Source organism: Bactrocera dorsalis, chromosome 1 (genome assembly GCF_023373825.1).
Source record: "Bactrocera dorsalis isolate Fly_Bdor chromosome 1, ASM2337382v1, whole genome shotgun sequence".
Lineage (NCBI taxonomy): Eukaryota > Metazoa > Arthropoda > Insecta > Diptera > Tephritidae > Bactrocera > Bactrocera dorsalis.
This window is the reverse complement of record NC_064303.1, coordinates 93,300,896-93,326,997: the sequence shown is the minus strand read 5'-3', so window position 1 is coordinate 93,326,997 and position 26,102 is coordinate 93,300,896. Positions and strand designations below refer to the sequence as shown.

Below are 26,102 nucleotides of genomic sequence, written 5' to 3'. Positions count from 1 at the left end.
TGACATGACAGCGGCTCAATCAACACTGCTCGCTAGCAACATTCCAGTTTTCAACGCATCATTCTACTTGGACATATACAACAACAAATGTCAGCAATATTTTTAGAAAATTTGCATTTGTATTAGTTTTTCAAGCTACACACATGCATACATATATCACGCAGCTTCTAATTGTGTTACACTTACATATAAATATATATATGTCAGCATATACTAGTTGTTAGTAAAATATTGCGTCATGATAAATTGCTTTAGTGAATACTGTATATTTTATTGGTGTTCACGACTCAGTGCTTTTGTGGCAAACGCAGCCTGCTGAGGGTCTCTGTGATGTTGCAAGTTGCCAGTGTCGCTGCGTAGCTACCATTCGGGAGATTTATTGCAACAGCAGCAGCCATAGACATTTCCGTTGCGTTTCGACTTTGTTTGATTACATTATGTCGACCGAATATGCCATGACATGCCCCTTCCTATGCCATGCCGAGCTCTGCCACACCCACTCCACAATGCTCGGCACTTTCTACCACCGATTATGCTGCTTTGGCTTGCACACGCTCGCTTTATTATGCCACAGCGCTGAAATAACATTCGAATGCTACTGCAACAACAACGAAGGCAACATTTTATAAGAGTTGCATGTTGCATGTAACCTTGCAGTTGGGGTTGCTCGTCACAAGTGCGTTATTTTTTTGTTGTTGCAGTTGGTATTCAACATTGCGTGCTGACTTCCGACAACACTGCGTTTTCAGTTTGTGTGTGCGCATAGTGGGGCGAATGCGAAGAAAAATTAGACAAATTTAAAAATCGAAAACTGAGTAAAAGGGTTTGTTGGCGAATGTCTTGTGCGATTTTAGTTAAAATTTTATGAAAAAATAATAATTATAAAAGGTGTTATAGCCCAGCACAGCAAAAGGTTTCAACAAATTGGATAAACTACTATTGGCTTTAATGTCTAGCATACAGGGTTATCAGTTAGTAATCTTTAAAAACAATATTGTTGATCTGAAAAGGTTGAAAAGACTATAAAATAAATATTTTCGTTTTATGATTTTAATACTCAAAGATTTTCTGGCATCATAATTAGATTTCTTGTGATAATATGAACCGAGATAAGGCATTTCATAGCCGCTTTTTAAAGTTATATTTTTTTTTGTAAAAGCGGGTGTAGTTTAGTCTCAGAAATGAATTTAATGTACATATTCTCCAAATTACTGAAGCTGCATGAATAACATTTTTCACAACCAGAATGGCAGAGAACGGATTTATAGAACAAGGTGAACATTTAGGCTACGTCAAAGATGGTCCATCCGTTGAGTGCAATTCACGATGATTTCGACTAATAACTGGCGAATGACACGACTGATGTTTTGCTCCATGGTCTGAATCGAAGCGGAGTTGTTCGCCTAAGCTTTAGATTTTACATATCCTCACAGGAAGAGATCTGGCGGTGTGATATCACACGATCTTGGTGGCCAATAAACTGGCCTAAAACGTGAAATTATGTGCTCACCGAAATGTTTTCTCAATAAATCCATTGACTGATGCGATGTGTGGGAATCGTCTTGTTGAAACAAAATGTGGCCGAAATCACGAGCTTCAATTTCAGCCATTGATTAGTAGGTTATCATGACCCGATAATGGCCGCCATTGACGAGTACGTTCTCACCTGCATAATTTTTCAAGAATTATATATGTATATAACAAACCGCACTAAATCGTTTTTTTTTCTGGACAAAATGACAGCTCTTGAATCACTACAGGCTTCTCTTCGTTCCGAATGGAGCAATTTACATACCCATAGAGCCAAAAATTAGTCTCATCGCTGAACAAAATTTGTCTTGAAAACGTCGGATCTTCTTAGAATTTTTCAAGAGCCCATACAGCCAAGTGATGTCGCTTGAGATGGTCGAGCGGCTTCATTTCTTGCACAAGCTGTATTTTATACGCTTTCAATTTAAGATCTCGACGTAAAATGCGTCGAAATCAGAGCACTTTTACTAATTTTGCTCGCAGTTCATTCCTAATCGCTACACTGTGCCGCATATATTTTGTATGTGCGTGTACTTGTCAGTGAAACTGCGTGTGTCTCCTTGCACTCCATCCTCTCGAAAGCAATTACTTCCTCTTCCCCGACGCAGCGTGCGCCTTTCAGCAGCACTTAAATTGATTTCCTCTTCACTTACTATCATTTACATTTTACTATTTGTATAAGTGTGAGTGTGGGTGTATGCGTAATAAAGAGCATGTATAAGTGTGTGTGTGTGCTTTCATGTCTTTGTGTGTGTGTGTGTGGATAAGTGTGTGCCTGCCTGCGTCTGTAAATTTTCGGCAAATTGCAATTTTATTGAGATAAATCACATTCTAAAATAAACTGATTTTTCGCAGACTCGGAAACACACACACATTCACACCCATTTATGTACTCCCTTCACAAACACACTCTCTTTCTCCATAGTAAGTGTGTTTGTGCGTACATTCGTTATTATATTTGGCATTATTTCTTCCAAACAAGCACTACCCGTATTTATTCACGCAACATTGCACCGAATTTCATTTCTATGTGTGAGTGAGTGAGTGAGTGAGTGGTGATAAATCTCTATGTGTGTGTGTGTAACTGTGCGCAAATGCATTTATTGCGTTCCCTTTCGAAAATCATAAATTTTTAGCAATTAATGTTCGATACAATGCCACGCTTTGACAGCTGAGTCCTCGCTGTCGAAAATAATTTGAGGTTTCTCCTTTCTTTTTGTTGTGGGTTTCGCATGAAAATATTCGGATGATTTCATTAGTTTTCAATTGAATAAATTTAAGAGTGGCAAGGACACTAACAACGATAATGAACTGGCATAACGACGACACTCCGTACCCGAATTGTCTGGAACTTAAATTCCTTTTCTAACAGTCTATAACAATTGTTTAACTAGAAGGTTTATTTTTAAGATTATTTTCAGAATGGGTTTGAGGACGCTCTTCTTTACTCATTTTATAGAAAAAATAGTAGGGAAACAGAAAAAAAAATATAAGAGGGTCAAAATAATATATCATATTGTTGTAAAGTTAATATTTGAGAAATATAAGGAAATTGATGAAGAAATTGAAGTTGTAAATAATGATTTTTTCTTATATTTTTGTGGTGGAAGAAAACATTTTTTATAGCCAATTTTGAAACTTTTTCGCCTTGGAGTCATTCACAATTATTAAACTGGTAGAAAATCTGTGAAGGCTTGTTTGCAATTTACGCTCTGACGACAAAAATATACCCAAAGATAGCGAGTAGAGAAATGGCGTATCGATGATGGCTGTAATTCTCTTTTTGAGTTCGTCACTCCAACCCGCTCTCTGTATAAATTAATGTGTTTAGGAACACTGCACTACCAATTAAACTTCTCGCTACAATTATTGGTGTTCTGACTGGACACTGTCCATAGGTTTGCATGCGGTGTGGATGAGTATTCTGTCGGAGGCTCTTTGCCAAGGCTAATGGTCGAATGCGAGGTGGGATCATGTCGTCAATTTGGCCTATTCGCTAGTCTGAAATTGAAATATCTCTATAGACACAGCTTCAAAGAACTCAGAGAAACTGTAAGCACACAAAGATTCATCTATCGGTAAGGATCAGATGATCAAGCTTTATGGAGTTTTTAGGTAAAACAAAAGACGAATTTCTATACAAATGAGATTCAACGGCTTAACCTCACGACCTAACACTACCTAACTTCCTGAAGAATTGTTTTAAAAACCAGCAGACAAAGTATAGACATTTCCTTTGCATTTAACAAACATACGAGTTTGTACTATACAAAGTTAGTTGTCCCAACAGCTCGAAAATATACGATTCACATCGTGGAAAAATTTGAGAAGGAGTCTTGATCTACAATTGAAAATCAATTACTTCAACTCTAATTTTTCATACATTTATTTTTAATGAATAGGCACAACTCTGATTTAGCGATTAAGTTATATTCAAAGCTACTATATTTCGTAACAAAAACTTTTACTCTCAGATTTTTTTTGTTTCGGAGATAAAATTGAGTTTGGTGGGGTTTATATTGTTGAGTCTGTTCTTTTTAACACTCAATGTTTCCATGGACAGCACTGTATAGGAAAATATCATTCAACTAAGCGATAAAGGGTATTAGTAGGAAAGTGCAATAACACCGGTCAACAAAAAAAATATTTTTTTGGGGGTTTCTGTTCTCATGCTTGAATTCTGATTCTATACATTGAAAACCACTTAAATATTAATCTTTGGTTCTTAAAGTTTGCTTTGGGCTGATCTACATCGATATGTATATTTTAATTTATTTCATAAATCAAAGATGGCAGCACTTTGATTAACCCGAGAGTAAACAGTATTATTATTTGTAAGAGGCACAGTAGTGAATGTTAACCTGTTTATTATAGCTGTAACAACAAAATTAGTGCATTACTCAGTTAAAAAATGGCGTCAAGTCAATGTAAAAATTATGTTGATTTATTCTGTTTTATTTGCGGTGAATTTATTAAAGTTAGAAGTAAAAAATTTGCTTTATCAACAAATTTGAAACTTTGCGAAGCCTATGAAGCCTATTTTAACCTAAAAGTCAGTAATCAAAATGAAAATTGGGTACCTCACATCGCCTGCGTTAATTGTAAAAATACTTTAGAAGGTAAGGAAAAAAAAATCGAAAAATTGCTCTAATTTCTACGAAAGCAAACTTTAAACGGGAAAAAATTTTTTTCTTTATTTTTGTCATAGGAGAAACTAAAATTTAACATGTAGATATCAGACCCAAAAATCGTGTTGACCGGTGTAATCTACAAGCTTATTTAAATTAAACTGAACAAACAGTTTAGAACTAGTTTATATGAGCAAAAAGTGCATTGATGATTATAAAGAATAATTTAAAAATGTACATATGTACATAATATCGAAAATTTAAACACATTTGCTGAAAATTTCTGTTCAAATCTGAAAATACATATAAAGGGTGATTTTTTAAGAGCTTGATAACTTTTTTTAAAAAAAAAACGCATAAAAAAAAATCTCATCGGTTCTTTATTTGAAACGTTAGATTGGTTCATGACATTTACTTTTTGAAGATAATTTCATTTAAATGTTGACCGCGGCTGCGTCTTAGGTGGTCCATTCGGAAAGTCCAATTTTGGGCAACTTTTTCGAGCATTTCGGCCGGAATAGCCCGAATTTCTTCGGAAATGTTGTCTTCCAAAGCTGGAATAGTTGCTGGCTTATTTCTGTAGACTTTAGACTTGACGTAGCGCCACAAAAAATAGTCTAAAGGCGTTAAATCGCATGATCTTGGTGGCCAACTTACGGGTCCATTTCTTGAGATGAATTGTTGTCCGAAGTTTTCCCTCAAAATGGCCATAGAATCGCGAGCTGTGTGGCATGTAGCGCCATCTTGTTGAAACCACATGTCAACCAAGTTCAGTTCTTCCATTTTTGGCAACAAAAAGTTTGTTAGCATCGAACGATAGCGATCGCCATTCACCGTAACGTTGCGTCCAACAGCATCTTTGAAAAAATACGGTCCAATGATTCCACCAGCGTACAAACCACACCAAACAGTGCATTTTTCGGGATGCATGGGCAGTTCTTGAACGGCTTCTGGTTGCTCTTCACCCCAAATGCGGCAATTTTGCTTATTTACGTAGCCATTCAACCAGAAATGAGCCTCATCGCTGAACAAAATTTGTCGATAAACACATTTCGAACCGAACACTGATTTTGGTAATAAAATTCAATGATTTGCAAGCGTTGCTCGTTAGTAAGTCTATTCATGATGAAATGTCAAAGCATACTGAGCATCTTTCTCTTTGACACCATGTCTGAAATCCCACGTGATCTGTCAAATACTAATGCATGAAAATCCTAACCTCAAAAAAATCACCCGTTATGTACCTATATTATTTATGAAATGTAATAATTAATTATAGGCATAATCATGTATGCATGCATTTACATGTAATATGAACTTACCGTTTGCTATGCTGCCTTTCCAGTCATACAGCATCGCTCCTGTCTCAGCAGCCTTCATACTGACTTACAACAAAGCAATTGAAACGCGCACAAATATGAATTGAAACTTTCACAACACTTTATTCACAAACACTACACAAATTATTTAACTTTCATATTATTAGAACGCGCACTAACTTGACGTATAAAATTTCACAAAAATAATAACTAAGCATTTATAAAAACTTTACACAATTTAATTTTTCCTTATAAAATATTGCGCACCAACTTTCGCGTCAAAATATTTATTCACTTTATTTCGCTGCTCATAAACTAAAGAGTTTATCCGTTATTGGTGGCATTGATGCTCATTTGTGTTGTTCGAGAGTGATTACTCTTCTCATTCGTGCTCAGTCATCACTGGTGTTTCATGAATCATGACACATTTAAGTTGTGTTATTGCTTTAGTTGCATTTGCGTCAAATCATGAGGCTATGATGTGTGTAGGCTCTCTTAATGCAATTTACTTGCATGCGATATTGTATACCAAATGTCCGCTACGTCAACTGATACAATTTCTTTTGTAAAAACTCTTATGTGCCTATATATGTATATAGGTAAGTGCTCAGAATCACCTGGTTTCAATTTTTTTTTCGTCTTTTTTCGGCAGGCGAAATAGCAAATTGTGCAGAATCGCTTTTTGGGGTATATTGATAACGTATAAAAATTATTATAATTTGTTTATTAAAATTTGACTATAAAAATAATAAAAGTTACGTACTAAAATAACTTACTGTTATGATCGAAAATTATACCAGGTTTTCCAATATGGATGATACGACTTTTATGTGTCGTTTCGTCCATTTTTAATATACAAGTATCATATCCTGTCATTTTTTTATTGTATTCAGTAATGCTTACAATTTTATTTTGGAAAGATACGCACAAGATATACCAAATTACTGAATTTATATCAAAATAATCGTTCTCCAATTGTAACTTCTCACTTTTGCAATTTTATGGTCGAAATTTGACGAATTGTTGAATATTTCGAGCGTACATTTTTTTACATAATGTTTAAGTGCCATTAAGAAAAAGAACCGCTCGAATTAACAAAAATATTACTGCCGTTCAGGCAAGAGTTACTGAGAGCAGCAATTTGTCGATTCCAAGACGTTCACAAGGACTGAGACTGTCTCAAACCACAAACTGGCAGATTTCAGAAAGAATTTGGGCTTGCATCCATATAAAAATGTTCTAACACAAGAACTGTGGCCATTGGACCACCATTACTGTCAATGGAGAGCGATATAGACCGATGATAACCAACTTTTTATGGTCCAAATTGGAAAGAGTTGATCTGGTTCCAACAAGACGGAGCTACGTGTCACACAGCACATCCAACGAACGAATTATTTCGAGAAAAGTTTGGAGATTCAATTATTTCAAGAAATTATGGCATTGAATGCATCCAAAAAGCTTTGATTTAACATCATTAGACTACTTTTTGTGTCGTTATTTGAAGTCATTGTTCTTTAGCAATAAACCAGTGTCTCTTCTAGCTTTAGAAGTAAATGATGATGTTGGTGACATATGACTTATTGGAATAGATACTCGAAAGTTAAGTTCATAGAATTATAAAGCTTATTGGCACTATTCGTGCAAAGTTTTATCTCGTTATATTAATTGATTCTTGATTTGTATACTAGAATGTGAGAAGTGGGCGTGGTTGCTGTACGATTTAGCTCGTTTTCACACTTTAATACATAAATGATATAAATGTCAGAAAAATGTCATATACCGAATTGGGCTGAAATCGGCCGAGCAAGCCCCGAAATATGAGATTTAATCGAAAGGAGGTCGGATTTGGGGCTTCGCAGTGCTTCATAGGAAGCACGAATGCCGTGAGAATGATAAAATTCTATCAAAATAGCTTACTGAAGTCATCATGGTCACCGGACGTTGATTTACATTGAAAGTCTACAAAGGATTACATTAGTCAACTCCAACATACATGAAGGTATATATTCCTGTGGAATAAGCGGAAAATTTAGTTGCAACTTGCCATAAAAAATGACAGCCTAGAGTAGGAGATGCTGGAGATGGGAGCAATTTCTGAATACACGCCAACTATGATAAAATTATGTATTTTCTATCGAAAAATAAACAAAATTTTTTTTTGAACGCACTGTAATTAGTCTCTCCGATCTTTCTCTAACAAGAGATGTCAATGCTTGTCCGAACTTCGTTCTTCGTTAGTTGTTACTTACTTATATCAGTTTAGCACTACTTTTATCATCTCACTTAATACAAATCTGTTAGCGTAATAGCAATCACTTCATTTTTAAACTTCCAAATACGAGTAATGCAACTGAAGTTGAGTCTGGTAATTCAATTAAGCGATGCCGCTCAAAACACGAAGCAATAACCTTTGTGACCATAATAACATCTCTACAAAATTATTCGATAAATACGCAACGCATAGAATTGGACAGATGAAAGACAGTTATACTTGTATTTATGCAGTAAACTGACACTTGGAGTTCATTCACTTTACAAATTTTGCTTTCGGTCTATGAGCTGGAGATTTCTACGGCAAAATTTAGAAAGCACGACCGCATACATACATATGTTAGTGAAAGTATGAGTGTATGTGTGCATGCACATGACTGTGATGTGTGCATACATAATACTATATAACTAATAAGTAACTTTGCCACACTCACACTCAGCCACACTCAACACAAGGCAATTAGTTATGATTGCCGGAGGGAAGCCCTACACGGCGTATACGCAACATGCTTTATTTCAATTGCAAAGTTTAAATTGTATTTATGTAGTTATGCTGGCTTGTATTTATTACTATTCATATATGCCTGCCAGCTAATAGAGTTATGCGTGTTTGTATGTGGAAATAAAAAAAAAATAACGGTAAAGTGTAGAGTGAATTATATATGCGGAATATTTGATTGCTTCAAAGAAACTTTGTGTGAGTAAAACTTATTTGGCATTTCGCAAGCATGCTGCATGACGCCAGCAATAATTTATTTATTAATGTACGTTAGTGTAGAAGAGTAAGTATGTATACTAGGATTATATTTAGAGTGCGTTAATAATTAATTTTGCTATATAAATGTTAATTTTTTTTAAATTTTAGATGATTCTGGAAAATTCTAGAAACTAAAAAAACAAAACAAACAAAATAAAAACGCTTTAACTTTCGCTGCACCAAAGCTACAATAACTTGTTTAAGTGAATTTTATGCCATATACGTATCTAAGAATATATTTAGTTGACTGTGCTGTGACAGCTTGTATGGCAGCTATAATATATAATGCTCCGATCTGCACAATATGTGCGGAGGTTATAGCGATGTCTATGGTGATAATCTATGCCAAATTCCATGAGCTTATTTCGACAAATAAGAGAATTTTACAAACAAAGACTTGAGTTTGATCGGTCAGTTGTATGGCAGCTATATGCTATAGTGCTCAGATCTCAATGATTTCTTCGGAGATCATAGCACTGTTATGGGTTACGATCTCTGCCAAATTTCGTGCAGATAAAGCATAAAATCAAAATGTTTTTCATATAAGCACTTAATTTTGATCGGTCAGTTTGCATGGCAGCTATAAGATATAGTAGTCCGATCTGAACGATTTCTTCGGAGATTATAGCAATATTGTGGATTACGATCTGTGCCAAATTTCATTGAGATATCTTGTCAAATGAAAAAGTTTTTCATATAAGCACTTAATTTTGATCGGTCAGTTTGCATGGCAGCTATATGATATAGTAGTCCGATCTGAACGATTTCTTCGGAGATCACAGCACTGTTATGGGTTACGATCTCTGCCAAATTTCGTGCAGATAAAGCATAAAATGAAAAAGTTTTTCATATAAGCACTTAATTTTGATCGTTCAGTTTGTATGGCAGCTATATGTTAAAGTTGTCCGATATCGTCCATTCTCACACCTAAAGAGCTTCCTCACGAAATAAAGAAGTGTGTAAAAATCTAGATCGATACGTCAAAGAATGAGGGACTAATTCACATATACATAGATAGGTGTTGGGCTTAGCTAAATCCGTGCAGCTCTTTAGCGAATTTACTATATGCATGTTATATACTGGTATATACTTTATAGGATATCCGACGATTTATTTTTGGTTTAACAAACTTTGTGGAAGCTTAGTATAACCTGTTGCGGGCATAAAAATAATCGATAATATTAGCTACAAATAAATAAGTGAATACTTAAGTTTATTCACAAACCTTGCGCGTATTTTGGGATTTGGGATTTGCTAAATTTTTTTAAGTCACAAACCCAGAACTCCTTCTCAGAACATTGAGAACACAAATCTCAAAAATACCCCCAATTGTTCAAAAAATACACAACTACACACATATATGCATTCGAAATCCCCCCACAATGTGGAAAATGAAGTAAAAATCAAAGCGCACCGAAACAGAAGTTCCATCGTAAATACCAATAAGCTATAAAACAAGAGCGACAAAGGAAGAAAATGCTTTGCAAGTAGCATAATACTAACTTGCATTAAAGTGCACAACAACAAAAACAACAAAGACTCAAAAAACAACAACATAACATAGTGCGACAGGCAATTGCATAAAAAGCAAACATTGTTGTTTGAGCAACTTAGTAGATGCGAAGCGAAGTGAAGGGTAAAGAAATTTACGAAGCTAGCAGACGCTCTTTGAAAAACTTTCACTTCGTGGGGTGACTATATTTGCACATGCTTTGCCACCTACGATCAACTGGCGTGCATATCCTTCACGCCTGGTCACGTGCCTGCTGGAGTATATGAGGGCGAAGGCAATGAATGAGTAGAATAGCGAAGGGTGAAGCTATTGGCTTTACTTCTCACATATGTAGTGGTATATGCTATAAATAAAATAAGAAAAGATTTCTAACACGAATAAGAAAGTAAATAAGGAGGGTAAACACTGCTTAAAGAACGTAGAAAGGATGAAAGTAGTAGAAAGAAGCAAAATAACCTCAAAATTATGGCAATCATTTCGGATTAAAGAGAAACTTTATTTTTTAATTGGAAATATATTTTTTCAACTAAGAAAGTATATTTATGCACAGGTACCAGATTCTATGAAGTTGATATGGTCTTTGTCTTTTATCCAGAATAAGTTGGACGTCAATGACTATAAGGTCTCAAACTTTTCTTCTTTCTCCTTTAATCCACTAGAGTACTTTCTTTTAAGTCCTACATCGTTATATGTGTTGTCTACTCTCTAGTGGTAGAGAAGGCTAGGTATTTCAGAAAGCTTCGATCAGCTCTTTAATCAACGCCCGACAAAGTACCGACGCAATCCGCAAATGCAATTGATGAGCTCAGTGAAGTTTGCAGTTCTGTGTGTATGGGATCACTACTGAAGGCTTTTGTCAACAGAAAACTCTGAAAAGTAAATCCATTTTGCACATCGGAGCTACCGGAGGTCTGATATTCGAATTGAGCGCTGTATATGCCAGACTGGCTATATACAAGTCCGGGTTAATGCGATTGAGATTTACAGCTCTGTGTGTATGAGACCACTATAGAAAAGTCTTGTCCTCTGAAAACTTAGAAAGGTAAAGAGAATCACTTTGGTGGGTTTTTCGAGCAGAAGACTCTTCAACAAATTCCGTAAAAGTGGCTCTAGTGACGATTGCTCGTTTGTATAAGACAAGACCAGTCCAAGTTAAAGAAACCCAAGAGAAGCTTCATGGAAGTGGACAGAGCTTTCATGAGTCTTAATGGTTTAGACGGATTCTACCGAAAAAACCCCTGATCCACCGGGATCTAGTGAATTTCTCATGTAAGTTGGACCGTGAGCTACTTCTGGATTCTTACTTTTCATTGAAAAATTCCGCTCAAGAAGTGACACTGAGGGAGGTTCGAGAGTAGTCTACACCCATCTAGGATTTTTATGATGAACTTCGCTTTCCTTGAGGGCTGAAATAATTTAAGCCTTTCAAGTCTCCGATGATTGTATTCCTAAAAACATGAAACACTTCGTCAAAGAGGCTATTTCTGGTGGCTTTTTATCCACTCACTTACCGACGAAAGATATAAAGACGGGCAGAAATTGCTAGAGGAGAGACGATGTAGGCTTTTTCACAATGGGTCGAAGCTAGAAGGGAAGGTTGGAGGGGAAGTATTTCTCAAATCAAGATTAGCTTTAGGCTATCGGACTACTGCAGAGTTCCTTTGGCAGACCGTTTAAAGTGGCAGTAGACTTTCTGTTTCGAAGTACTGCTTCTTTCACTACGATATCATACCGGTGCTCCTAGGGTTGAGTTCACACACTGTGCAGTCAAAGTTAGTCAAGGTGAGTCTGACCTTATTAGCTACAGCAGCAAGCTACTTCACTATCGGACTCATTTCGGTGCTTGGTCATATCGCAATTGCTGGAATAGTCATAGCCGATGAGCTAGCAAGAGATGCTACTATTACCTCGGAATAAGAAAGAGTTGGATCCAATGGAACTGCTTGTCCTTAGCAAAGTTCATCTTTCCGCTATCGTAGTTCTTATTGGTTGCAAACTGTCAAAGTTTTATAGTAGAGTGCTCCTTCACTTCCCTTGTCCGGCTTTTGAAAGACTGTAGTTGAAACTCTTAAGCAGTTCTTCGGCGAACCAAGAGACATAGCCGAAATTGAGACGTTAGTGGCCTCAACAAATTTGTGATCGGCTTGAAGCGCTTCGTCCCTTAGGGTCATTTTAAAGGAGTTCAGGTACCCCAATCAATCGACTATAAGTGAGAGTGAGTGTCCAAGTGAAATATCTGTTAGAATTATCATTTTAACTTAACCTAATCTGGTCTCTAATATATCACTACTTCCATTTTGGTTAGTTCACGTTCTTTCTTCTTTTCTTTTTCAATATTTTTTCAAGTAACTCTCATTTAGAGCGAACAAACAGAAGCAAACACTAAAAAGACATTTGTTTATTTGAAAAACAAAAATAATTTAAGAAAATGAATTGTAAAGAACAGATAGAAACCAAACTGTGACTGCAATATTATTCTATATAAATAAAGGGATACCTATTCCTAAGCATTCTCTTGCTTTTCTGCTTGCCTAGCCCACTCGAGTATATTAAACCTTCTGCATGCTCGTTCATGCTACAGTTCTTCCAGCTTCTTAAACTTAATACTTTTATAAGCATTGTTGTTGTTGTCTTACGCACGTACATGTTGTTTATTGCTCGACATTGTAGTTGTTGTACTAACTCACCACACTTGGCTAACTACTCCTCTAGTTAAAATTTTCGCTTTTACTACATAAACACACGCAAACACAAAACTAGTAACGTGGCACGTGCAACATGCCACATGCAACATGCAACTTGCAACAAAGTTTATGCAGTTTACATTGCCATGTTTTTTACGGCATCTTTACTGCTACAACTTTGATGCAACAGTTGATTCTAGTGGCGCTGCGGTCTAAAAATGATAAAAGAATAAATAATAACTGGATCTGAAGAAGTTGCAAAAGGGATGGGTAAGTTTTTGTACGTTTCACACGAATTTCTCACTTGGCAGTGTAATTTGCTTTCTCGAAGAGAACATATATTTTAAGTACGCACAATCAAGGTTATTAAATTGTAAAAAAATTAAGACTGTATGAGTCGAGAATTTTCCAATTCTTCTGGGTATTGCAGAAGAGCAATTCTAGATGAAAGCGATCATGAGACTCGCACCTATGTAAGTCTTCGGACAAGTCAGAATACATTACGCCTTCAAAACACTACAACACAACCTGAGAATAAAGAAAATAAAAAATGGAATGTTCAGGAAAATCACTCCTAATAAGTAAGAATACAATGAGTTGGCTCAGTAGTCTAGTATATTATATTTCATAGAGCTATAACTATCCTATATATGAGAAAAATCAAGATCATCAAACAATCTTTGATTTCCAAGTCATATGCAAAAAGTATGTAGGGGAACTTAAGTTCAATTCCAATCGGAGTAAGATCTCTCTTGAAATTACTTTATAACAAAAAGTTCCTACAGATTTTGGCGCATTTCTAAACTGAAGAGTATTTTTTGAAAGATTTTTCATGTCAGAATGACAGCAGAGGGTTGATCACTGTTTCAAAGCTATTCCTTGTTTCACAACACAAATAAAAGCTATGATCCAACGCGTGATTTAAGAGGACAATTGAAAAGTTTCCGGCCTACTATACTTAGTTAAACAAATTTTTTTTGGCAAAATTCACATTTTTTTACTTCAACAAAGTTCCATTCAAGGTTGATACACTGATTATAGCGCCCCTGTAATTTTTCGACACTATTCTCGTAACGGCTTTTTCAGTAGGGAGGCTCCAAAAGTGGATCGATAGGGACAGCAAACTTCGCCATATTTTCTTTCACTCTTTTGACATTTCTCTTCAGTAAAGTTTGGCATTTCATCACGGAAAGATATGCGATCCAATAACGAGTCGAAATTATAAAAATTTGCGACCGAATTTCGGAGTCCGTGGCCACAATTTTAATAGCGCTACGTAAAGTTATAGTCGTCATAATCGTCCATTCAAATCAACAATTGAGCGTCTGGTGGAAAAATTTTAATCCACAGGCATAGTATAAAATGTACCCGTATCAGTGAGACAAAAAACTGCCCGTAGGGTCAAGACAATTGCTGCCGCTGGCGCATCAATTGAGGAAGACCCAAAGCAGTCTCTCATACGTCGTTCTCAAGCGTTGGGCATCGCTGCGACGTCGGTGTGGCGAATTTTGCGAAAGGATTTTGACCTACATTCTTTAAGATCATATTAACGCAAGAACATGAAACCGCTCGACTACAAGAATCCTCGCTTATTCTGGCTGAATCGCTTCGTCATTTAGCAAAATATACGTTATTGGTCAGGCAGCAATCCACATGTACTCCATGAGTCACCATTGTATACCGAAAAAATTACGGTTTGGTGCGGTTAATGAGCCGGCGGCGTCATTCGACCGTACTTCTTCCGTGATGATCAAGACCGGCACGCTAATGTGAATGGGAATCGCTCAATGATAACCGATTGTTTTTGGCCCAAATTGGATGACGTGGACTTGGACAATATGTGGTTCCACAAGCTAGCAGCGAATGTCACAATTGATTGATTGAAAACCAAGACCGATTTATACTTGAAAACCTTCAAAAATTAGGTTCAACGTCTGAGCTTCTGGAAACGTGCCCATAATGACCATGCAAAAGAAATCGAGTTCCATACACAAATATAGAATTTCATTGACGTCCCAAACTTTTGTAGCGCTCTTATTGAAAAACCTGTTAGAACGATTTGTCCCTTGCTTCAAAATAGGCTTAAGTTTCGGCGAGCATCTCTTCATACGATGAAAGTTTCTTCCCTGCGAGCAATCTTTTGAGATTTGGAACAGGAAAAAGGAACTAGGGGCCAAAACTGGAAAATAAGGTGAATGAGGAAGCAATTTGAAGCCCAATGCTAGGATTTTTGACATCGTTTTCACTGACTTGGTGCACTGTCTAAGTAAAACAGCACTTTCCTTTTCTTCAAATGGGAAAAAGCTTAGTTCGTCTATGTAAAATCCAAATGTATGTATAACCTAATCAAAGAACCACATGCGAAATATTTAAAGAACTATTTACGGCCCATGACTAGAACAAATCTGAGAAGCATACCAAAATTATTGACGGAAAAGCAAAGATAACGTAAGTAAATTAAACGACACACGAAGAACTACCCGCAGGATAATTGCCAATTGTCATTGCAATAACCGCATGAGAGTGCCCAAACCCACGACAAAGAGAAGCCAGTCCGAGTAAAGCATTAAAAGAAATATAAACTTTTTGCGCGAACTTTGGTCTACAGCTGCCTTCTCCTGCGCTTCGGCGCTTCACTTACGTTTACGCTTTATTGCGCTTTTATTAATAACAGTTAACGCAATGTTACCTCGAACTTTATATTGCATTTTATTGCTGAGCATCGTTATTGTTACTACTTGGCTGGCACATATGAGGTAGACTCAGAGAGATATTATAAAAGCCGGCTTGTTAGCTTTGTGAGAAATCTTTGATACTGACTACCGTATATGCAATAGACATAAAAACTCGGCGGGTGAGTTGATAGCAGCAGAAATGGCTTTTGTAGAACAAAAGCACTAATTAAATACCGGTAAAGGTGAACTTCATTTACAGCCTAGCAATTTGCAAGAATGGTTAATGCTATAAACCAAATGATATTAAAATAGAAATATTTAAGTATAACCCTTTTGTGGCACACTGTACATAGAATAAACCGTTCTTAACTTTATAGTTGTAATATTTGTACGGTTTTGGTACTTGTACAATATTACCGGAAATTTAGGTGGGATATTATAAAATAGTTTTAATGACTAGATATTTGTTAAGTTAAGGATGCTAATGATAAGAAGTGGAATCGAAGAAGCATGTACGGTCTCCGGTGTGAAACAATACATATCCAAAAATTCGCAACGCAACGCAATTTTTAAACTTTTTCATAACCCTAGATCTCACTTTGATATTCGTCGGATATTCATTCTGATATATCTGATACATTGTCTGCTGAAAAACGAAGGCTTTATTCAATTATGAAAGTCAGCCAAGCTTTTAATATACGAGTATATCTTAGGTTCAAAAGACCCGTGAAAGGAGAATCGACACACGCCACCTCTTCGTAGATTTAAAGCTGCTCTTGACAGTACGAAAGGAGCTGCCTTTATGCCGCATGCCGCGATGTCTGAATTTAGTATCCGCGCAAAAGTAATACGGCTGTGTAAGCTGAGCAACATCAAATGTTCGGTCACGATCGGGAAAGACCTCTCCGAGCCGTTCGATACTAAACGAGATTTCAGACAAGGCGACTCCCTATCGTGCGGCTTCTTCAATCTGCTGCTGGAGAAAATAATTCGAGCTGCAGAACTTAATCGAGCAGCCACAATCTTTTATAAGAGTGTACAGCTGCTGGCATATGCTGATGATATTAATATCATGGGCTTTAACATCCGTTAGTTCTGCTTTCTCCAGACTAGATAAAGAAGCAAAGCAAATTGGTCTGGTAGTGAACGAGGGCAAGACGAAATATCTCCTGTCATCAAACAAACAGTCGTCGCACTCGCGACTTGGCTCCCACGTCACTGTTGACAGTCATAACTTTGAAGTTGTAGATAATTTCGTCTATTTAGGAACCAGTATTAACACCACCAACAATGTCAGCCTAGAAATCCAACGCAGGATAACTCTTGCCAACAGGTGCTACTTCGAACTGAGTAGGCAATTGAAAAGTAAAGTCCTCTCTCGACGAACAAAAGCCAAACTCTATAAGTCGCTCATAATGCCCGTCCTGCTATATGGTGCAGAGGCTTGGACGATGACAACAACCGATGAGTCGACGTTGCGAGTTTTCGAGAGAAAAGTTCTGCGAAAGATTTATGGTCCTTTGCGCGTTGGCCACGGCGAATATCGCATTCGATGGAACGATGAGCTGTACGGGATATTCCCCGACATTGACATAGTTCAGCGAATTAAGAGGCAGCGGCTACGCTGGCTAGGTCATGTTGTCCGGATGGATGAAAACACTCCGGCTCTGAAAGTATTCGACGCAGTACCCGCCGCGGGAAGCAGAGGAAGAGGAAGACCTCCACTCCGTTGGAAGGACCAAGTGGAGAAGGACCTGGCTTCGCTTGGAATATCCAATTGGCGCCACGTAGCGAAGAGAAGAAACGACTGGCGCGCTGTTGTTGACTCGGCTATAATCGCGTAAGCGGTGTCTACGCCAGTAAAGAAGAAGAAGATATTATAGGTTCGGGCAACATAAAAGGTGTTTCAATTGTTGTTCTTGAAAGAAAATGATCATATTTACTTTTACATCCAGAAATCAAATCACTAAAGTGCACCTAAGTAGATGGCTAAAGGTGTAAAGGTCTCGGTTTTAAGCCTATGGTCTTTCTCCCACTTTCATGCACTGGTGTTACATAGGGATTGTAAGACCAATTCTACTTAACGGTGTAGTAATGTGGTGGACAGACTTATGGCAATCTACCTGCCGGAAGCCAAAGGAACGGATTCAGAGCCTGCCTACTGCCTGTCATCTATAGATCTCTTCGATTAAAGCGGAGCGACTATTGGCTTCATTCGAATTATGCATAGAACCTTCGGACATAGTGCCTTGGTGACTATTGGCGTTTTGGCAACACCGATTACATAAACCGACTTTGCAATTGGGAAAGAAGGTTCAGAGTAGTTATGTCTCAAAACTTTAGGACGGATTTTGTGTGTAGACATACTGCCCAGAGTTATAAGGTAGCTGGACATTCTTTTGTATTTGCGTAGCCACCACTTACGCGGTTCTAGCCGAGATTACAACGGCGAAGACTGTTGTTTCCTTATCATTGGGAACGTTTTTTACGTGGCGGGTACCAAACCCAGCGCACAACCTTGGGGAAGGACCACTCCAGTAAATTTCTCGCAGAAGTCTTAGCTATTGGAAATGCTGCGGAGCTTTAACTTCGATCCGCATATCGGCTAGAAATGTATTGAAAAGCAAGGCAGCAGTGGAGAGTGTCGACAGAACCAAGCGACACTTCACTTCTACCGAGCACCAAGCCCCATTACTAGAAGGCAATGAGATAGTGGACGAGATTTCCAAGAATGGTGTGCGGCTTTTGCCCGAGAATGGGATAACGTTGCACAATTGGCGTCACAGATCGAGAAGGCTGCAGAATATCTCAAGAGTAAGACACCAGAGAAGCAATGGATCGTATCTTATGAACATGTCTCGCATCTATTTAGGCATTTGAGGGTCTCACGCTATGAGCCACACGAAGAGGTATCGTTAGTGGCAGCACAGAAGACCGAAACTTTGCTTGACTCATCATCCCACCAGACTAATCTTACGCAATCTAAGGTTACATCAGACAAATTTGTGCCGTTTCAATTTGATCAAGATCTAACAGGTAGGTCTGATATCTCACACTCAGTTAGTCAACGGAGCGATTATGCAGTTTCTGGGGGGTATTAGACCTGACGAAAGACCATAAACAGAATTTTCACTTGTAAGCCCTCTGTCTTTCAGGTTTTGGCTTAGATAAGCAAAAGTAATAACTATATTAGTTCAGCTTTTCGGCTCTTTCTCAAGAGTTTGGGAAAAAATTTGGATAGCAGACTGTCAAAAGTTAGTCGCGTTTATAACCAATGGATACAAAATGTGCTTAAAGTCATCATCAGTCTAAAATCAATAAATTCACAATGATCACTGAAAAGTGATACAGTGATCGTGTTGGAAGCACTCACATAGAGCAACTGTGATAGATGAGAATATGAGTATGGATCAGATGCAGATCCTAATGACACGAACCACCTATTTTTGAAATGATATCGGCATGAACTTGGATATTTTGCTCACGAGACGTATTTGCTTTTGATGACTACCGAACTTTTGTGAAGAACATACTTTCACAACGGCAAATGTCTCGAGACTTCAGACAGGCCTAAAGCAATTCAACCACAGTTATAAAATAAGCATGACCAATCTCTTATCCGCTAAAGATATAATAAATATACAACAAATGCTATCAAAAACACGCAATTCAACAAAAAAAAAAATAACAACTATTCAAGAACTCCCAAACATTAAATTTGCCGCCAACCCCAGCAAAAAGTTGCCACTTCATGTTACTAGGCATCGCTGCTACTAATTTGCTACCGCTTACTGCTTAAGTGCAACTCCTTTTCACATTAGCGATACTTCCTTTTAGTTCGCTCTTGCTATCCCCCGAGCTTGACACCGCTGCGGCGCACACAAATTCCGCTATCTATTCTCAGTTCACTAATTTGCAACAGTGTTGCAAATGTCACGACACTGCAAAAGAAGTAAAGTTAAGTCAAGTCAACTTTTGTGCTGCTTATCAGATTGACGAGGGCCAAGTGTCAGTTATTTATGACAGCTGTAAAGTTTAAGTACCGTCAATGCTGGCGCATAACTAACCAGCTGTTACCCAGGCAAGCTCATGCGCGACTTTGCCATCAAAATGTTTACTAAACACACTAATACAATGTCAATTGTTGACTTACAACGAGAGTACACCACTAAATACACATAACCTCAACGTCATATATAGGAGTATATTAGGGTGAACCTTCAAAAAAAACATGTATTTAAGTTTTTCGGGTTCATTGAATGGGCTCCAATCAGGACCAGAACTTCGTACACGTTTTAGAAGTATCTTTAAAGAAGCCCGGAACCTTCTCAGATGAAGATTTAAACAGTTGCGTCTTCAGACGGGTCATATATGATTCCTTTATATAATAGGATTAACCCTTAAAATTCAAGTTTGTTATATTTCTGGATCATTGAACGTGCTCCAATCTGGACCAAAACTTCTATTTTGCAAAGGACAATTAATAAAGTTATAAAAGTCTCTTTAACGAAATCCGAAATGCTCTCTGATGAACCTTTTAACAGTTGATAATCAGTTGGGTCCATAATATAAGCCTCGATTAGTATCTTTGGCCATTATCAGCTGTAGCTATTTGAGACTGAGGTCTTGAAAATCTAAACTATAACTTTTTTCCTCCATTTAAGCACCACCTTAATGTACTCGTACGGCATACCACTAGCACTATCATACCTAGTACACCACTGCCATTTTATATTATATGACTGTTTGAGGACTTAGCTGGAAATCCCACATTAAGCACTTGCCACTCAGCTGACTTTTCTCATTTGATGTGCTCATGAGATATGTATTTCCACGACACTTGAAGCTACGCGATGTGATTTGAGCGATGCTACAAGAAGTGCGCGCAAGAAACTATGCAACTGTGGCGGCACGAGCTCCTGGTTGGAGGAGACTTTATGGTGCACACAATGTTTGCAAATAAATTGCTGTTTACATTGTGTAGAATGACGTATTCCGGTTAGGAATTCATGAGTGTGCGAGAGAATTAAAATAGTGTTGTGTTTTTGATGTATATCAAGATAAGTGGAACTAATTACATGACATAATTCACATGTACTGGAGTTCTGCAAAACCGTTAGGTTAGTTTAAAGAGAAGAATGCTGCAAATTAGAGTAGAAATCTTTGCTATTATTAACGATAATCTCGGGCTGCAGCCACTTAGGCATTTCCTTGAAACACATTTCTATCGAGCCTCAGACGTAATAAGCTTTTACTAAGCCAGAACTGCTTTGAGAATATTTTTGGACCCCAAAGACACGATATCGTCTGTCAATCAGCGATCGTCGTTACAGCTTCTATCCTTATACCTAGTCTCATAATTTATTCGATTGCCAGTTTTTGCTTTCGCTTTTTGCTTTGTGATCATATTCTACTCCTTCTCTCGAGCTCAATCATCATGATGTACAGTGAGCTCAATACTTTTCACAGATAGCGACGGATTCCGCAGAGCCCAAGGATGCTTATACGAGTACAAGAAAGGCTTCGGCTTTTTTATGCGAATGTTTTTCAAATTCTTATCTCGCGTAGGTTGATATCGTGTGGTCACTAAAATAGTATGCTCAAAATCTCTGAAGCAGAAACTTCCTTTCTTCCATGATACAACAACCTTGTGTAGGTCTGGACCGAGAATGCGATACTTCGCCTGTTGCCTACATACGAGGTCACGCCAGTTGCACATTACAAGTACAGACCGGTCTCTAAGCGCTAGTTGCTTCCATTGGTTATTTGGAAGCCATTGCTTTTATGGTACATTCATGGATCTCGTATTGAAGGAGCTTTTCGCTAAATCATCGCCTTTCTTGCGTACGATAACGCTTAACTAGCGCATTTATTAGATTTGTATGCTCCTGAGTAGATGCATGTCGCCATAGAACTCATGGAGTTCCTTCTTCTTCAGTACATATCGCTCACGCATACGTCTCTAAATATCTAGCGGGGAACAGTTCTCTCGAATGCTCTAAGTGTTTTCTCATCTCTGTTCGTCATCCCCCAAGGTCGTCCCATCCATCAAGGGAATCTTCTTCTCAAATGCTTACCGATGTCAAAATATATTGAGACTAGTTTTTTTTATGTCTGATCTCCAAGCTTAAATTATTGGTTAAATTTTTACTGATTCCGAAATAGACAGAGCCTTCACTTTCCTAAATTTATAGCTGCCTACAGTGACCCAAGATGTGACGAGTTTTTGTTTGTGATCTCCAGGTACTTTGTTTTGCCTTCGTTCGCCACAAAATCGAACTCTTTCGATTCTTCTTCTAAGTTGTTTGCGCTAATAGGTCTGTTGTTGAGCCCTATCGCGGATATAATGCAGCACAGAAAGAAAAATCAACGGATGAGTCATTTTGCACATTAGCTAAGAAACTTAAATCTCTTATATGAAGTCTCCAAGGTTTTCGGAGGACAACAAACGAGGTTTCTTCCCTGCTCGTGGTATCCATTCCCAAATTTCATCCGCCGGAAGCGAGTTGGTTCTCCGATGTCTGACTGCGTTCGGGCATTGGACCATTGAACCGCAAGTGAGCTCAGCAAGCGTTGATCAACAACCAGAACTTGCGCGACTTCGAGATTCTTCTGGCTCACAGTATACCGTAAGAGATCTTTCGAACCACTGGCACTAAGCAAAGCCAATCTCGCAGCACTTGTAGGTGTTCTGATTGGATACTATACAATACGTCTAATTCGGTGTGGCTAAATACATATTTTGTCGGACGCCGTTTGCCAAAGCTGTATGGAATCACTATCCCTTTATTGCCCGTCACTTTCTTCTTCATTTCGCTGCGTTTGGCAGATTAAAATGTCTCGGTAAACACACCTCAGGTGAGCCTAGTGAAACCACTGAGCTTGGATTCTAACCATTTTAGTAAACTTGTGGTAAACTCAAAACGCTTCGCTGATATATGAGGAACTGATCCACTTTTCGGAGTTTGTTGAAAATATAAAGGACAAATATCTGTCTAAGTGAGATCCATCGATTTTTTTATGAACTCTACAACCTAACTTAACTGTGGTAAAGACCTAACGATAAATCTTCCACTGTTTAGTCTCCAAATTCATTAAAATTTCACTAACTGTCATTGCTCGAAAGATTTACTGTTGTTAAGATGACCATCCACCTAAAAATCGCCATATATTCAACTCAAATTATATAATTTAAAATGCTCCAATAGACCCATTGTTTTCTACGCTATTCAAGCACACACCTACCAACTGAATTTTAGAATTCTTCTTCCATTCTTTATGCTCACATCCAACTCCTACCCAACCTGTCAAATAAATCCCTTCAGTCATTGTGGTCACCAATATCTAATGATTCTGAAGATATGCCCCAAACCACCACAACTACATCCGAACGCTTACTTGAAAGCCTGCACCAAAACTGAAAGCACAAAAAGGATTGTTTGGAAATAAAAAAAGAAGTCTGCGTTAGAAAAAGACTGCCGTGAAGATAAATGACCAGCGCGTCAGGAATAACGAAGCTAAGAGCTTGCTGGTTAAACGAATTCATAGTTTCACGCAGCACACAAACACACACACAGGCAGTTACAACTAAATACAACTGCATAACTGTTATATAAGACACACAAAGTTATCAGCGCACTGCCAAAACTTTCGAAGGTGAAATATTGAATGTGCTGAAGTGAAATGCAGAAACTCACACAAAAGCGTACGGCGAACAGTAGCTCACCTGCCGGCGCTGGTTGTGGGAAGCGGAGCGCAGTGAGCTGATAAGTATTCCATGAAATACAGACAATAATTTCATTTGGAAGCTGCATGGCTCTATTTGAGAGCTCGCTGCATTTTCGGGTTTTCGTAGCTCGCAGTTTGCATTAGACACACACACACATACAATCGCACATTTATAGCTTTCCTAAGCATGAGTTGCTATAATGGCGCTGTCTGTATGTCGTGCGCTGCCATTCATTGCTTTTTAGGGTTCAAAAGTGCTGTCTTTTGTTTGTATTCACCGCGTGCGGTCAGTCGAAAGTTTTTCATTTAATTTAATTTTCTGTTAAGTTTCATTTTACTTGATTTTATTTCCCGAAAATTTGTGACTCCATCTGCCGTTTACCTTTTTTCGACTCACTGCTCGTTTATCTTGTTACTCGCACGTTTGCCTTTTTAGCATGTCATTGCATTGCATATTTTAAGGCGTCAATGCCCTCACCGCTAATAGGTAACAGCACATCCTTTACTTGTGTGGGTAATTTATTGTATATATTTCATTTAGACACACACATGTATACTATTTAGGGGCGACTTAATTTACATACACGCATTAGGGTGGGTCGGAGGGAAAGAATTTTGATAGAAAAATTACGATAAGCGCTCAAAGCAACTAATGATCATTTTGTTGACACCAATTTTTATACTCTAAACAGGCAGTTCATTACGATGTTTGTAGCACCCAAAAGGAAACGTCGTAGACGTCACACAATATATATGAATACCCAGTTGGTCGAGCTGAGTTGATATAGCCATGTCCGTCTGAGTTTTTGATATGGAGATCTGAAAGCTTGCACACGTTCTTTTATTACCAAAAAGTTGCTCATTTGTCGGACCGCCAATATCAGACAACCATATAGCTGTCATACAACTGACCGACCAAACTCGAGTTCCTGTAAGTAAACCAGACATCTTCGCCAAATTTATATCATATTATTGAGAAGAGCATCGCTACAAGTTCCGAAAAATGGTTGAGATCGGATAACAAAAGCATATAGCTGCCATACAAAATCAAGATAAAGATTTTTTATAACCTTTATGCTACAGAAAATACTTCTCTGAAGAATCTTATAGCTTCTGTGCAGCCGAAGTTAACCTTTTCCCTTGCTAAAACCCAATTGATCTTTCATCTGGTATTATTTGGTCCTAAGGTTCAATATTAGAGGTAACGTTGGGCAACTTTCTTAATCTGCATACTATGGTATTTTCCCAAAAATAGTTGAAGAGAAGAATATACAGTCTGTATACAGTTTTCTGAAAAATTCAATATTTTATTGTCTCCCTTTTAACTGGTCGTTTATGGTCCACTTTTTGAGAATATCAAGAATTTTATCCAGTTTAGTACAATAAATGAAGCGGAATCTTTATATACCCGCAAAGGGAAGAAGAGGCAAATAGAGATAAAAATGGAGAGTTAAAGAGAGAGAGAAAGATCAGATCGAAAGTGAAAGAGACAAAGTGAGTGAAGTAATTAAAATTTTATCTAACGTGAGACATAAGTAAAGGGATTATGAGACAGGCAGAGATAGAATGAGTGTCTAAAGGAAAAGTAAGATACCATGTGAACCTTTATACACCTGCAGAGAAAGGAAGAGGCATACAGATACAGAAAGGGAGAGTTAGAGAGAGAGAAAAAGTGCGTGAAAGAGGCAGAATGAGAGAGGTGGTTAAAATTTGAAGCAATGCGAGACACACCTAAAGGAAATGTGAGATAGACAACGATAGAAAACGGGTCTAAAGATAAGGTGATATACCTTATGAACCTTTATACACCCGTAGAGTGAGGAAGAGGCTGAGAGATATAGAAGGAGAGAGTCAGAAAGAGACAGAGAGAGAGAGAGAGAGAGAGAGAAATAACGTCAAAGAGATAGAAAACTTTTTATAATGCGAGACATACTTAAAGGGAATGTGAGATGGACAGAGGTAGAAAGAGATTCTAAAGGGAAATTGAGACATGTAGAGAGTAAAACATTGTATGAGAGAGCGCAAGAGATAAAGTTAATAGGTTAATTAAAATTGAATGGAATACCAGATCATTAGAAAATTATTTTTTTTTTTGAGTACAAGCAATAGCTCTCTCTCTCTCTCTCTTAAAACTTTGATTATCAGATAGTATTAAGAGAAAATATATTAACTTTTTTTCAGAGCGAATAAAAGCAATTATAACCAAATAAATTTCAGATTATTGTACCCACGCCCTGTAATGACTGGTGTTGGGAAATTTATGTGAATTTTCTACAATAATGTGAGAACATGCCCTATGGGAAAATATTTTATATAGTTTTATATGAACTTATGGACTTGGTCGATTCCGGTAAAATGGGGAGTTATCAAGGGTAATTTTTCCTTGAGTTACTCTTTTGCCTGTCTGAAAATATTTTATATAGTTTTATTGCACTTGCAACTTTCAACTGAAATTCAACCATGCTACTGTCTTCAATTTGTACTATAATTATTT

The 26,102-nt window shown here is 37.6% G+C and overlaps 1 protein-coding gene across 1 annotated transcript in view; it reads left to right on the top strand.

The window, feature by feature from the left end:
- Positions 1-26,102, top strand: part of LOC105232854 (hemicentin-2) — a 334,253-nt gene that overhangs the window by 89,179 nt on the left and 218,972 nt on the right. The window lies entirely within an intron of this gene.